Source organism: Bombina bombina, chromosome 4 (assembly GCF_027579735.1).
Source record: "Bombina bombina isolate aBomBom1 chromosome 4, aBomBom1.pri, whole genome shotgun sequence".
NCBI lineage: Eukaryota > Metazoa > Chordata > Amphibia > Anura > Bombinatoridae > Bombina > Bombina bombina.
In genome coordinates, this window is record NC_069502.1 from 495,780,021 (window position 1) to 495,795,786 (window position 15,766).

The 15,766-nt window shown below is 39.6% G+C and overlaps 1 protein-coding gene across 1 annotated transcript in view; it reads right to left on the bottom strand.

Moving 5' to 3' along the window:
- Positions 1–15,766, bottom strand: part of LOC128656482 (dystonin-like) — a 958,955-nt gene that overhangs the window by 828,057 nt on the left and 115,132 nt on the right. The gene's annotated exons all lie outside the window — the stretch shown is intronic.

Here is a 15,766-nt window from a genome sequence, read left to right on the forward strand (position 1 = left end):
GTCTGAGGAAAAACAAATGGAGTTAAATAATGCCCTGCAGACCATGCCAAACAAAGGGACACCGGTAAAGTCCCTTACAGCTTGTGAGCAGGACACAGACGATAATTGCCAGGTTGTGTGATTGTTTTTCCTGATTAGCTTGCCAGCTGTGTCCTATGTGTTTAACATTGTTGTGGAGGTTAACCACATATCTATCTAGACTCACTAATGCATAAGAAATTAGAGCGTGTAATTTCCAAATTAGAATGTTTCTTTACGTTATGAGTAATGTTGTACATAATGTAATGAACCTCTATTAAAGGGACAGTATACTGTAAAATAGTTTTCCCCTTAATGTGTTTACAATTGCTTTTTTACCAACTGCAGAGTAAAATATGTATGAAAATTAGCTTTTAAGGTTTATCTGTGTATTTTAAAGCTCTGATTTTTTGTTTTGAAGCCACAACCTAATAAAATGGGTTGATCTTGTAGGAATAATCAGATCTCATTACTGTATCACATTGTGTACATACAGGGAGTGCAGAATTATTAGGCAAGTTGTATTTTTGAGGATTAATTTTAATATTGAACAACAACCATGTTCTCAATGAACCCAAAAAACTCATTAATATCAAAGCTGAATAGTTTTGGAAGTAGTTTTTAGTTTGTTTTTAGTTATAGCTATTTTAGGGGGATATCTGTGTGTGCAGGTGACTATTATTGTGCATAATTATTAGGCAACTTAACAAAAAACAAATATATACCCATTTCAATTATTTATTTTTACCAGTGAAACTAATATAACATCTCAACATTCACAAATATACATTTCTGACATTCAAAAACAAAACAAAAACAAATCAAAAGCCTGCCATCCATGGATTCTGTCAGTGTTTTGATCTGTTCACCATCAACATTGCGTGCAGCAGCAACCACAGCCTCCCAGACACTGTTCAGAGAGGTGTACTGTTTTCCCTCCTTGTAAATCTCACATTTGATGATGGACCACAGGTTCTCATTGGGGTTCAGATCAGGTGAACAAGGAGGCCATGTCATTAGATTTTCTTCTTTTATACCCTTTCTTGCCAGCCACGCTGTGGAGTACTTGGACGCGTGTGATGGAGCATTGTCCTGCATGAAAATCATGTTTTTCTTGAAGGATGCAGACTTCTTCCTGTACCACTGCTTGAAGAAGGTGTCTTCCAGAAACTGGCAGTAGGACTGGGAGTTGAGCTTGACTCCATCCTCAACCCGAAAAGGCCCCACAAGCTCATCTTTGATGATACCAGCCCAAACCAGTACTCCACCTCCACCTTGCTGGCGTCTGAGTCGGACTGGAGCTCTCTGCCCTTTACCAATCCAGCCACGGGCCCATCCATCTGGCCCATCAAGACTCACTCTCATTTCATCAGTCCATAAAACCTTAGAAAAATCAGTCTTGAGATATTTCTTGGCCCAGTCTTGACGTTTCAGCTTGTGTGTCTTGTTCAGTGGTGGTCGTCTTTCAGCCTTTCTTACCTTGGCCATGTCTCTGAGTATTGCACACCTTGTGCTTTTGGGCACTCCAGTGATGTTGCAGCTCTGAAATATGGCCAAACTGGTGGCAAGTGGCATCTTGGCAGCTGCACGCTTGACTTTTCTCAGTTCATGGGCAGTTATTTTGCGCCTTGGTTTTTCCACACGCTTCTTGCGACCCTGTTGACTATTTTGAATGAAACGCTTGATTGTTCGATGATCACGCTTCAGAAGCTTTGCAATTTTAAGAGTGCTGCATCCCTCTGCAAGATATCTCACTATTTTTGACTTTTCTGAGCCTGTCAAGTCCTTCTTTTGACCTATTTTGCCAAAGGAAAGGAAGTTGCCTAATAATTATGCACACCTGATATAGGGTGTTGATGTCATTAGACCACACCCCTTCTCATTACAGAGATGCACATCACCTAATATGCTTAATTGGTAGTAGGCTTTCGAGCCTATACAGCTTGGAGTAAGACAACATGCATAAAGAGGATGATGTGGTCAAAATACTAATTTGCCTAATAATTCTGCACTCCCTGTATACCTGCTTCTTTATCTTATATCTGTCCATAAAACAACCACCAGTACTTGGAGAGAACAATGGAAAATCAACATTTTATTACCTTATCCATGCTATATACCACTGGGAGTGTAATTTCTTCTGCTGGCTGTGTTTACAAAGCTTATGTATAGCTTGGACCTGCGGCCACAAACTTTCAGAATAGGTGGGGATACCACATGCTAAATCAACTATTTCAAATGCCGATATAAGGGTAAAGGAGCTACTTGTAAACAATTTAATACACTCCAGCAGGTAAAGTGGATCATTGGGAACAAATTAAAGGGGAGAAAAATTTTGAGTAAACTGTCCCTTTAAGTACAGACTTCTATTTACCAGAGAGTTGCCATGTGCCAGCTTATCAGGGGCACATGAAGCAGTCATGCCCCCCTCACACACCAGGGATTACAGGAAGCCCAGCAACTAAAGGGGTAGGTTGGGTTGTCAGATGTCCTCCATCAGATAAATAGGTGGAGTAATAATCATACCTCAAAGAAGTCCCCAAAGCCCTGTAGCTCCTGTCAACCATTTGCTCACTTCAGATCCAAACTCCATCAGTTAGGGGGGGACAGTCTACTCTAAAATTGTTATTGTTTAAAAAACATAGATAACGCCTTTACTACCCATTCATCAGATTTGCATAACCAATATTGTTATTTTAATATATGACAACGTGAAAAAGAGAGTAGAAACCTAAAATACGAGATTTCTAAAAGTCTAGGCAAAAATCTGCACAACTGTAATAAATAAATAAATAAATAAAGACATTCAGCGGATTCTTAATGGACAAAACAGTTTAATAAAACATTGTTACATACATCCAAACATTCAAACATACAAACCACATACATACAGGGGTTCCCCGGATGGCATATAGAGTAACACAAAGGCCGTGAGGGAAACTGGTGCACCAGTATGCAAAATGGATTAAACTTCGTAACAATATTGCATATATAAGTTGCATATATTTGTAATCCAAAGATATAATGAGCGTCCCAAATGTTCACGAGCCAAGTGAATAGAGTCTATACCCCTTTATATATTATAAAAGTATAGTTACGTTAGAGCATCTGAAACCAGGGGGAGCTATACCTCACCACGTCTTTTCCACAGGTACACAAATGAGCGAGAGGAAGGTGTGATAGATAACAGTTCACTTCGATAACTGTCTTTTTCACGAGGTTGCTCTTCCCTCAGCGGTTGCTCCCATAACGTAATATCTTCTGGGGTAGACAACGAGCAAGCCAAGAATCCTCTGAAAAGTGCTGCAAACTGACGAGTCTTAGAGCTCGTTTCACTCCTTTCCTTGAAGCAGCCCAGTTACTGGGCTGATTTATTGGAGATTGGCCTCATTAGGGAATGCTGCCATTTGTGGAAGGATCTGTAAATCATAACGGCTTCAGTGCCGATTTAGATACTTTAGCAACAAATTATTCTCTTAGAGGCCGGAACAATAAAGAGTCATTTATAAAGATACAATTAGATTAACACTCACATAATCTCACTTCCATTTAATAAACTAAAAGTTTCCGTTCAACAAATGTATTACTTTATTGCTATCTATAGATATATTAAGTACTATAAATTACATTATTCACATTGAAATTACGCTATTCATTTCAAACACAACTAATCTCATATTTTTGATACTACCATTATCCACATTATTCAGAAACAAGGATGAGAGGTGTGCATTTACAGACAGAGGATTAGCCTAAAAATGAGGCAAACTCTAATTTTTCAATTAGACCATTAGGTGCTAACCTATCCATTTAGTTTCTTTGCGCAGTAGGATATTGTCAATATCCCCGCCACGCATGCTAAGTTTTACAGATTCAATTCCAATGAAATTTAGATCATCGGTTTTTGATTCATGAAATTGCGCGTAGTGTCTCGCTACTGGGCTATCAATATTGCAATCTTTTATGTCATCCCTATGTTCTGAGATTCGAGAACGTAGTTCTCTAAAGGTTTTTCCAACATAAAAACTTTTACAGGAGCAATAGAGTAAGTATATAACACCTTTAGTGGAACAGTTGATGAAAGAGTTAATTTTATATGTGTATCCTGTATTAGTGTTAAAGGTTTACTCCTCTGCATATATTGACAGCAAACACAGTGGCCGCATGGTGTGCTGCCTACAATTTTTTGTGCATTTGAATTCACTTTTAACAAGAATGTCTTTAAGGTTACTGCATCGCCTTGCGGTCATTTGGGGATAATCTCCCACATATTGATGAAGTATTGTGTCATTAGTTAGTAGGTGCCAGTTTCTATTTAGAGTGTCTTTTACTTTACTCCAATGGGCATTATATTTTGTTATAAACCTGATCTTATTTTCTTCAGTTTTGTCATCTGTATTTTTTCTTTTATATAGAAGGTCCTTTCTTTGGTGTTGGGATGCTCTATAGAGTGCTCTCTTTACACACCTTTTAGAATAGCCTCTCTCATGGAATCGAGCCGCCATCTCTTTTGCTTGTATTTTAAAGGTTTTATCATCGGAACATATTCTGCGTAGCCGCAGAAATTGTCCATAGGGGATGCCTTTTTTCAAATTTTCAGGGTGGTGACTCGATCCCAGGAGGAGGCTATTGGTTGCCGTGGATTTACGAAAGACTTCTGTCTCAATTTTCCCATCTTTTTTGCTAATTTTCAGATCCAAAAAGTTAATTGAGTCTAAATCATAGTTACAAGTAAGGAAAATATTACAGTCGTTACAATTCAGAAGAGAGATAAATTTAATCAATTCATCTTCAGTGCCGTCCCATAATAGCAAAATATCATCTACATATCTGATCCAGAGGGCCACATGTGCACCAACCACATCCGCATGTTCACCAAAAACAATCTGGTTGTCCCATCCACCTAGATGTAAGCAGGCGTAGGTTGGTGCACATGTAGACCCCATTGCTGTACCTTGTCTCTGTAACATTTTCCATCAAAGATGAAGATATTGTTGTCCAGAACAAATTTCAACAGGTCAATGACAAATTTAGTATGTTTTTTATAGCCTAGACCACGTGTATTGAGAAATTCTTCACATGTTTTGAGGCCAACTGAATGCGGGATAGAGGAGTATAGGGATTCAACGTCCAGGGACACTAAAAAAGTGTCCTCATGAACGCTGATCCCATCGAGTTTTTTAATCACGTCTGTTGAATCTTGTACAAAAGTACGAAGATCATTGACAAAAGGCTGCAAAAATCGGTCAACATATTTACTAATTCCTTCCGTGGGACCTCCTATCCCTGATATTATGGGACGTCCCGGAGGGTTATCAAGGGACTTGTGAAGCTTAGGAATCCAGTAGAACACTGGTATCTTTGGTTTATGATTATATAAAAAACCAAATTGGTGACTTGTGATTAAATTATTTCTTCGTGCATTATTTAGCATGAAGAGTAATTCATTATGGGATTTGTAAAATTCGTCAGTTGAGGATTTCGAGTATTGTTTTGGATCTGATAGCTGTCTCATTGCTTCTTTAATGTAAAAATCCTGATTTAGGATAACAATATTGCCGCCCTTATCGGCCGGCTTTATGATTAATTCAGGATGTCTTGTGAGCTTGTTAAGTGCTCTACGTTCAGATTTGGTGAGGTTATCATTCACAATACCTGTGTTCTCAATTTTCATTAAATCGAGAGTCACATTTTGTACAAAAACAGAAATATTAGGAATGGAGGAAAAAGAGGGCATGCAAGTAGATTTCTTCTTAAAATCTGTCTTGGGATATATGTCAGTAATTTCATTACTTTGTTCAGAGAGCAAGGTTTCAAGGTTATGGAGAGCCTCATTCTCTTGTCTACAGGACAGGTCAATCTGAGTCTTAGGTGTCATAACCTTTTTTAGTGCAAGTTTCCTTGCAAAGAGATGTAAGTCTTTAGTGACCGATGGTATTGATGTGAACTGTTATCTATCACACCTTCCTCTCGCTCATTTGTGTACCTGTGGAAAAGACGCGGTGAGGTATAGCTCCCCCTGGTTTCAGACGCTCTAACGTAACTATACTTTTATAATATATAAAGGGGTATAGACTCTATTCACTTGGCTCGTGAACATTTGGGACGCTCATTATATCTTTGGATTACAAATATATGCAACTTATATATGCAATATTGTTACGAAGTTTAATCCATTTTGCATACTGGTGCACCAGTTTCCCTCACGGCCTTTGTGTTACTCTATATGCCATCCGGGGATCCCCTGTATGTATGTGGTTTGTATGTTTGAATGTTTGGATGTATGTAACAATGTTTTATTAAACTTTTTTGTACTTTAAGAATCCGCTGAATGTCTTTATTTATTTATTTATTACAGTTGTGCAGATTTTTGCCTAGACTTTTAGAAACCTCGTATTTTAGGTTTCTACTCTCTTTTTCACGTTGTCATATATTCATTACTCTAGGATGCACCTGTATATTTTGGACGATTAATAAGAGTGCTACTTACCTTTCTTTTGTTGTTATTTTAATATACTTCATAACACCTAAAACTGTAAATATCTGCCTTTTTAAGCCCCTGCAGACCACTTTTATATCAAACCATATTATAAACTTTTCACAGCAAGACAGAGCTAGTTAATGTGTACCATGTAGATAACACTGTGCTCACTCCTGTGGAGTTACAAATGAGACTGCACTGATTGGCTAAAATGCAGGTCGGAAACAGCCATGAGATAAGGGGGTGTTCTGCAGAGGCTTAGATACAAAGTAATCACAGAGGTAAAAAGTGTATTAATATAACAGTGTTGGGTATGCAAACTATCACAATTTTCGAGTAGACTGTCTCTTTAAGTACTCAGTTTTGTTTTCATTTGTAACATATATTTTGCACGACTGCCATCCTGTAACACCTAGCAATAAGATTATTGCCAATTATGTTTATGTTACTGACCCTAATGCAATCTGATGATTTCTTAGTATATATTTCTGGTTATGTGTGTAAAAGACCCTGCAGTGTGTGTTACTGACAATGTAGTAGTTAAATTGTTACACTGTGTGTGTTACTGGCAATAAAGGGATTAAACTAAAGGGATATGAAACCCTACATTATTGCAATATATATTAATTATTTATTTTGCTGCCTTTTGCTGTAAAAACACCTGAAAACTGTGCTTGTTCCACTTTTTCCCAGGAAATCTTGGGTTAATACTTTATTATATAAATTATGTGAGCTTCTGTTTATTTCCTCCCTCCCACTAAGCTTCTCTGCAGTCACATGTTTTTAAAAGGTGGAATATCAGTTTTGCATCAACAATCATGATAGGAAAATCATTCTTTACAATAGCAGTGAGTATACTGGGTTATTTAGGTGTGAATATTATTGTAAATACCCACATTTATATTTGTATTTAACTGTTAGATGGAGAATAGAAAGGAATATGTTTGTCTGTTTAAATTCCTGTTGAATAAACCACCTTAAGACAGTCTACACTAAAATTGTTATTGTTTAAAAAGATAGATAATGCCTTAACTTCCCATTCCCCAGCTTTGCACAACCAACATTGTTATATTAATATACATTATAACATCTAAACCTCTAAATGTCTGCCTGTTTCTAAGCCACTAAAGACAGCCTCTTATCACATGCTTTTTATTAGCTTTTCACAACAGGGTACAGCTAGTTCATGTGAGCCATATAGATAAATAACTCTTCTTGTGTTAGCACAATGCAAAAACAGAATTTATGTTTACCTGATAAATTTCTTTCTCCAACGGTGTGTCCGGTCCACGGCGTCATCCTTACTTGTGGGATATTCTCTTCCCCAACAGGAAATGGCAAAGAGCCCAGCAAAGCTGGTCACATGATCCCTCCTAGGCTCCGCCTACCCCAGTCATTCGACCGACGTTAAGGAGGAATATTTGCATAGGAGAAACCATATGGTACCGTGGTGACTGTAGTTAAAGAAAATAAATTATCAGACCTGATTAAAAAACCAGGGCGGGCCGTGGACCGGACACACCGTTGGAGAAAGAAATTTATCAGGTAAACATAAATTCTGTTTTCTCCAACATAGGTGTGTCCGGTCCACGGCGTCATCCTTACTTGTGGGAACCAATACCAAAGCTTTAGGACACGGATGAAGGGAGGGAGCAAATCAGGTCACCTAAATGGAAGGCACCACGGCTTGCAAAACCTTTCTCCCAAAAATAGCCTCAGAAGAAGCAAAAGTATCAAACTTGTAAAATTTGGTAAAAGTGTGCAGTGAAGACCAAGTCGCTGCCCTACATATCTGATCAACAGAAGCCTCGTTCTTGAAGGCCCATGTGGAAGCCACAGCCCTAGTGGAATGAGCTGTGATTCTTTCGGGAGGCTGCCGTCCGGCAGTCTCGTAAGCCAATCTGATGATGCTTTTAATCCAAAAAGAGAGAGAGGTAGAAGTTGCTTTTTGACCTCTCCTTTTACCTGAATAAACAACAAACAAGGAAGATGTTTGTCTAAAATCCTTTGTAGCATCTAAATAGAATTTTAGAGCGCGAACAACATCCAAATTGTGCAACAAACGTTCCTTCTTTGAAACTGGTTTTGGACACAGAGAAGGTACGATAATCTCCTGGTTAATGTTTTTGTTAGAAACAACTTTTGGAAGAAAACCAGGTTTAGTACGTAAAACCACCTTATCTGCATGGAACACCAGATAAGGAGGAGAACACTGCAGAGCAGATAATTCTGAGACTCTTCTAGCAGAAGAAATCGCAACTAAAAACAAAACTTTCCAAGATAATAACTTAATATCAACGGAATGTAAGGGTTCAAACGGAACCCCCTGAAGAACTGAAAGAACTAAATTGAGACTCCAAGGAGGAGTCAAAGGTTTGTAAACAGGCTTGATTCTAACCAGAGCCTGAACAAAGGCTTGAACATCTGGCACAGCTGCCAGCTTTTTGTGAAGTAATACCGACAAGGCAGAAATCTGTCCCTTCAGGGAACTAGCAGATAATCCTTTTTCCAATCCTTCTTGAAGGAAGGATAGAATCCTAGGAATCTTAACCTTGTCCCAAGGGAATCCTTTAGATTCACACCAACAGATATATTTTTTCCAAATTTTGTGGTAAATCTTTCTAGTTACAGGCTTTCTGGCCTGAACAAGAGTATCGATAACAGAATCTGAGAATCCTCGCTTCGATAAAATCAAGCGTTCAATCTCCAAGCAGTCAGCTGGAGTGAAACCAGATTCGGATGTTCGAACGGACCCTGAACAAGAAGGTCTCGTCTCAAAGGTAGCTTCCAAGGTGGAGCCGATGACATATTCACCAGATCTGCATACCAAGTCCTGCGTGGCCACGCAGGAGCTATCAAGATCACCGACGCCCTCTCCTGATTGATCCTGGCTACCAGCCTGGGGATGAGAGGAAATGGCGGGAACACATAAGCTAGTTTGAAGGTCCAAGGTGCTACTAGTGCATCCACTAGAGCCGCCTTGGGATCCCTGGATCTGGCCCCGTAGCAAGGAACTTTGAAGTTCTGACGAGAAGCCATCAGATCCATGTCTGGAATGCCCCACAGGTGAGTGACTTGGGCAAAGATTTCCGGATGGAGTTCCCACTCCCCCGGATGCAATGTCTGACGACTCAGAAAATCCGCTTCCCAATTTTCCACTCCTGGGATGTGGATAGCAGACAGGTGGCAGGAGTGAGACTCCGCCCATAGAATGATTTTGGTCACTTCTTCCATCGCTAGGGAACTCCTTGTTCCCCCCTGATGGTTGATGTACGCAACAGTTGTCATGTTGTCTGATTGAAACCGTATGAACTTGGTCCTCGCTAGCCGAGGCCAGGCCTTGAGAGCATTGAATATCGCTCTCAGTTCCAGAATATTTATCGGTAGAAGAGATTCTTCCCGAGACCAAAGACCCTGAGCTTTCAGGGATCCCCAGACCGCGCCCCAGCCCATCAGACTGGCGTCGGTCGTGACAATGACCCACTCTGGTCTGCGGAACGTCATCCCTTGAGACAGATTGTCCAGGGACAGCCACCAACGGAGTGAGTCTCTGGTCCTCTGATTTACTTGTATCTTCGGAGACAAGTCTGTATAGTCCCCATTCCACTGACTGAGCATGCACAGTTGTAATGGTCTTAGATGAATGCGCGCAAAAGGAACTATGTCCATCGCCGCTACCATCAACCCGATCACTTCCATGCACTGAGCTATGGAAGGAAGAGGAACGGAATGAAGTATCCGACAAGAGTCTAGAAGTTTTGTTTTTCTGGCCTCTGTTAGAAAGATCCTCATTTCTAAAGAGTCTATAATTGTTCCCAAGAAGGGAACCCTTGTTGACGGGGATAGAGAACTCTTTTCCGCGTTCACCTTCCAGCCGTGAGATCTGAGAAAGGCCAGGACAATGTCCGTGTGAGCCTTTGCTTGAGGAAGGGACGACGCTTGAATCAGAATGTCGTCCAGGTAAGGTACTACTGCAATGCCCCTTGGTCTTAGCACCGCTAGAAGGGAGCCTAGTACCTTTGTGAAAATCCTTGGAGCAGTGGCTAATCCGAAAGGAAGCGCCACGAACTGGTAATGTTTGTCCAGGAATGCAAATCTTAGGAACCGATGATGTTCCTTGTGGATAGGAATATGTAGATACGCATCCTTTAAATCCACCGTGGTCATGAATTGACCCTCCTGGATGGAAGGAAGAATAGTTCGAATGGTTTCCATCTTGAAAGATGGAACCTTGAGAAACTTGTTTAAGATCTTGAGATCTACGATTGGTCTGAACGTTCCCTCTTTTTTGGGAACTATGAACAGATTGGAGTAGAACCCCATCCCTTGTTCTCTTAGTGGAACAGGATGAATCACTCCCATTTTTAACAGGTCTTCTACACAATGTAAGAACGCCTGTCTTTTTATGTGGTCTGAAGACAACTGAGACCTGTGGAACCTCCCCCTTGGGGGAAGTCCCTTGAATTCCAGAAGATAACCCTCGGAGACTATTTCTAGCGCCCAAGGATCCAGAACATCTCTTGCCCAAGCCTGAGCGAAGAGAGAGAGTCTGCCCCCCACCAGATCCGGTCCCGGATCGGGGGCCAATATTTCATGCTGTCTTGGTAGCAGTGGCAGGCTTCTTGGCCTGCTTTCCCTTGTTCCAGCCTTGCATTGGTCTCCAAGCTGGCTTGGCTTGAGAAGTATTACCCTCTTGCTTAGAGGACGTAGCACTTTGGGCTGGTCCGTTTTTACGAAAGGGACGAAAATTGGGTCTATTTTTCGCCTTGAAAGGCCGATCCTGAGGAAGGGCGTGGCCCTTACCCCCAGTGATATCCGAGATAATCTCTTTCAAGTCAGGGCCAAACAGCGTTTTCCCCTTGAAAGGAATGTTTAGTAGCTTGTTCTTGGAAGACGCGTCAGCCGACCAAGATTTCAACCAAAGCGCTCTGCGCGCCACAATAGCAAACCCAGAATTCTTAGCCGCTAACCTAGCCAATTGCAAAGTGGCGTCTAGGGTGAAAGAATTAGCCAATTTGAGAGCATTGATTCTGTCCATAATCTCCTCATAAGGAGGAGAATCACTATCGAGCGCCTTTATCAGTTCATCAAACCAGAAACATGCGGCTGTAGTGACAGGGACAATGCATGAAATTGGTTGTAGAAGGTAACCCTGCTGAACAAACATCTTTTTAAGCAAACCTTCTAATTTTTTATCCATAGGATCTTTGAAAGCACAACTATCCTCTATGGGTATAGTGGTGCGTTTGTTTAAAGTAGAAACCGCTCCCTCGACCTTGGGGACTGTCTGCCATAAGTCCTTTCTGGGGTCGACCATAGGAAACAATTTTTTAAATATGGGGGGAGGGACGAAAGGAATACCGGGCCTTTCCCATTCTTTATTAACAATGTCCGCCACCCGCTTGGGTATAGGAAAAGCTTCTGGGAGCTCCGGCACCTCTAGGAACTTGTCCATTTTACATAGTTTCTCTGGGATGACCAACTTTTCACAATCATCCAGAGTGGATAATACCTCCTTAAGCAGAATGCGGAGATGTTCCAACTTAAATTTAAATGCAATTACATCAGGTTCAGCCTGTTGAGAAATGTTCCCTGAATCAGTAATTTCTCCCTCAGACAAAACCTCCCTGGCCCCCTCAGATTGGGTTAGGGGCCCTTCAGAGATATTAATATCAGCGTCGTCATGCTCTTCAGTAACTAAAACAGAGCAGCCACGCTTACGCTGACAAGGGTTCATTTTGGCTAAAATGTTTTTGACAGAATTATCCATTACAGCCGTTAATTGTTGCATAGTAAGCAGTATTGGCGCGCTAGATGTACTAGGGGCCTCCTGAGTGGGCAAGACTCGTGTAGACGAAGGAGGGAATGATGCAGTACCATGCTTACTCCCCTCACTTGAGGAATCATCTTGGGCATCATTGTCATTATCACATAAATCACATTTATTTAAATGAACAGGAATTCTGGCTTCCCCACATTCAGAACACAGTCTATCTGGTAGTTCAGACATGTTAAACAGGCATAAACTTGATAATAAAGTACAAAAAACGTTTTAAAATAAAACCGTTACTGTCACTTTAAATTTTAAACTGAACACACTTTATTACTGCAATTGCGAAAAAACATGAAGGAATTGTACAAAATTCACCAAATTTTCACCACAGTGTCTTAAAGCCTTAAAAGTATTGCACACCAAATTTGGAAACTTTAACCCTTAAAATAACGGAACCGGAGCCGTTTTAACACTTTAACCCCTTTACAGTCCCTGGTATCTGCTTTGCTGAGACCCAACCAAGCCCAAAGGGGAATACGATACCAAATGACGCCTTCAGAAAGTCTTTTCTAAGTATCAGAGCTCCTCTCACATGCGACTGCATGCCATGCCTCTCAAAAACAAGTGCGCCACACCGGCGCGAAAATGAGGCTCTGCTTATGCTTTGGGAAAGCCCCAGAGAAATAAGGTGTCTAATACAGTGCCTGCCGATATTATAATATCAATAAACCCAGATAAAATGATTCCTCAAAGCTAAATATGTTTTAAAACTGAATCGATTTAGCCCAGAAAAGTCTACAATCTTAATAAGCCCTTGTGAAGCCCTTATTTACCATCGTAATAAACATGGCTTACCGGATCCCATAGGGAAAAAATGACAGCTTCCAGCATTACATCGTCTTGTTAGAATGTGTCATACCTCAAGCAGCAAGAGACTGCACACTGTTCCCCCAACTGAAGTTAATTGCTCTCAACAGTCCTGTGTGGAACAGCCATGGATTTTAGTTACGGTGCTAAAATCATTTTCCTCATACAAACAGAAATCTTCATCTCTTTCCTGTTTCTGAGTAAATAGTACATACCAGCACTATTTTAAAATAACAAACTCTTGATTGAATAATAAAAACTACAGTTAAACACTAAAAAACTCTAAGCCATCTCCGTGGAGATGTTGCCTGTACAACGGCAAAGAGAATGACTGGGGTAGGCGGAGCCTAGGAGGGATCATGTGACCAGCTTTGCTGGGCTCTTTGCCATTTCCTGTTGGGGAAGAGAATATCCCACAAGTAAGGATGACGCCGTGGACCGGACACACCTATGTTGGAGAAAGAGACAGCACAAAACAGCACTAATTGGCTAAAATGCAAGTCAATAAATAATAAATAAAAAATCATGTGATCAGGGGGCTGTCAGAAGATGCTTAGATACAAGGTAATCACAGAGGTAAAAAGTATATTAATATAACAGTGTTGGTTATGCAAAACTGGGGAATGGATAATAAAGGGATTATCTATCTTTTAAAACAATAAAAATTATATTGTAGACTGCCCCTTTAAGGGAAGGGAAAAGGGCAGACTACCCCAGTCTCTTCTGCACATGTGCAAGCAGAGTTTATGCTATATATGTGTATTAGTTTGTGATTGGGTAGAAAGGATTCTTTTGTTCTGGGGGACAGGGAAATCAGTGAAAAGAAAAAAACATACAATATACTTATTTGAAAGCTTCCTTTTTTATTGCAAAATTATTCTCAGATATGAAGGTTCGGTTCCTAATCATGGGGTTTACATTTTATGCTTAAAGGGACAGTACACTGTAAAATTGTTTTTATATGAATGTATTTTCAATGACTTATTATACCAGTTGCAGAGTATAAAAGGTATGTGAAATTGCACTTTCAGGTTTATTTGTGTATATGAAGTAGCTGGTTTTGTGGTTTTAAACCACAGCCTATTACAATGGATTGAGCTTCAGGTAATATCATATGTCATTATGTTATCACTTTCTGTACACACACTTGCTTCCTTAACTTATATTTGTCTAGAAAACCAAAGCTCAATACTATAATACAATGGAAAATGATCATTTTATTACTTAACTATCATGCCCTCCACTGAGAGTGTAATCTCTTCTGCTGGCTGTGTTTACTTAGGCTATTTAATAGAATATACTCCAGTATAGAAACTTTCAGTATAGGTTGGGATACCACAGGCTAAATCAGCTATTTCATGCCAAAATAGCTGTAAAGGAGCTACTTATAAAAAATTTAAAACACTCCAGCAGGTAAAATGAATCATTGGGAACAATTTAAAGGGGAGATTTTTTGGGGGGTGAACTGTCCCTTTAATGTCCCTTTAAAGGTACATAAAACAGGTTGAGATCTGTGCATATCCTAAAAGGACTAATTAATTAAAAATAATTTGCATTAAAAAATTGTTTAAAAATTGCTGGCAAGTATTTTAAAATAATTTTCAAAAATAAGCAAAGTAAATTACATAGCTAAGCTGCCTGGATCAGCTAACTCCACCCCTCTTATCAGTGTTTAGACACAGGCATTGTATTTCAGCTGAGCTCACAGCTTCTAGGCATGCTCCAGCAGATAATCCCTATGCACTTTTGCCTTCTACCAAAACAACTAGCCATAGAAGGAAATGTGGAGGTGGGGGGGGGGAGTTAGAGCTTTACAATTCAGAAAGTAAAATGAAATGGCGAGGTACTGCAGTATAAATTTGCAGGTAAAGTAATTAAAGTACATATTTTTATATTTTGTCTCTATCGCAACTTGTTTTATGTCCCTTTAAGTATAAGCCACTGTTTAGCGTTTTTTTATTACAACAATGAAACAGACTACTTTATATTGCTTTAAAGTAATTACACAGCTGGGTTTGCACACAGAATCATTTGTACAGTTTCTTTTATTGCCTGTTTTATATATGTCCCTTATTGTCCTCAGCAGGAGAGATAGATAAGGGGAAACTAAGTTTAAACATGATAGTGCCCATTACTTTATAGAAATTAAAGCACTTTATAGAAACTAATTCTTTACACATATATCTTCAATATTTAGACAACTAATATTATTATTAAAAAAATCCATCTACATATAATTAAAAGGCTAATTTTTGCTTTGAATATATCAATATCTAGCATGTATTTACTGTTTTACATCCCTTCAGCTAACATCTAAAAATATCTTAAAATGTTTCTTATGAATAGAGGATTACATGCATAATGTATGTGAAAAGCAATACATAGAAAGCTTAAGTTCATTTAGAAAATAAAAGCTGAAGCTGAAGTCACTGCAACCTTGACTTTTTTTTAGCTACAGCATTCTGTGTAGAAGAAAAGTGAATCGAGACAAGGAGGCCAGAATCATGTAAAAAGCAAAGGACTTGTAAGTTTGGACATTTGGATGTTGGCTAAATTATAATTCTTCCCCTTACTTTGCTGTATTTATAAATCTCATGTAACCTGGCACATTGGAAAGATCAGTGCTT